This window comes from Solanum dulcamara, chromosome 1 (genome assembly GCF_947179165.1).
Source record: "Solanum dulcamara chromosome 1, daSolDulc1.2, whole genome shotgun sequence".
Taxonomy (NCBI): Eukaryota; Viridiplantae; Streptophyta; class Magnoliopsida; order Solanales; family Solanaceae; genus Solanum; species Solanum dulcamara.
The window spans coordinates 29407466-29408399 of NC_077237.1; the positions used below are offsets into that span (position 1 = coordinate 29407466).

A 934-nucleotide genomic window follows, 5' to 3' on the forward strand; every position below is an offset into this window, starting at 1 on the left:
ATAGTAAGGCCATGGTTGAGTAAAGATTAAGATATGACAATAGAGTTGTTGACCGCTGAGATGTGACCTATAAGTAGCAAGGAGAAAGAATAGAAAATCTCCTACGGTAGGAAATGAGGAGACCAAGGAGTACCCGAAGGAAGGGAAAGAAAAAGGTAGGAAAGAATAGCATTAGAGCGACCAAGTTCTAGTGTGAAAGTTATATGTAAAGCGAGATGGACCAGGAAATGAAAAGACTGTGTCTACCTCATACCGGTTGTATAAAAGTAGTTGTGAAACCTATGAATATATATATATACAACATAAGACCAAGCGAAAGAGTACATAAGGAAAAGGGGGTTATGATATTTTTGACACGTTATAGAGAAATACAAAGAGAAGTTAAATTAATTGGCCAAAAAGGACATGGTCATAGTGGAACTAAAGATCTACCCCGATACCAGTTGTAAGATAAAAGAGGAAGGGGCAAGGCAAAACGAGAAGATTAGCGAGACCACTCTAAGGTAAATCTTGAGATGAGTTGAGTGCCTTACAGATTATTGCAAAGATTGCAATGAAACATGACACGAGGACTTCCCGGGGGGTCACCCATCCTAGTACTACTCTCACCCAAGCACGCTTAACTTCAAAATTCTGGTGGGATCTGGTGCTTTAGTGCTAGTATAATCGCACGAGATGGAGGAATACAAACTAACAGCGAAAAAACGACACCAGATTATGTACCTAGACTGTTATAAGTTACGTTAAGGGAATTGTAAAAAGGGCTTAAGCAAAACAAGCAGGATTAGTTGATTACTAACAGATGGCACACTTGTATGCCAAATATCTTTAACATAATACTAGTTAAGGATAGGCAAACCACAGAACGGTGATACAGGCCATTGTGTGAGGGAATTTCAACACCACTTAGCAGCCAACTCTGAGGGGCAAAAAG

The 934-nt window shown here is 39.7% G+C and overlaps 1 pseudogene; it reads right to left on the minus strand.

Annotated features, from left to right (window-relative positions):
• Positions 1 to 555: 555 nt before the first annotated feature.
• Positions 556 to 674, minus strand: LOC129904893 (5S ribosomal RNA; annotated as a pseudogene).
• Positions 675 to 934: the final 260 nt, after the last annotated feature.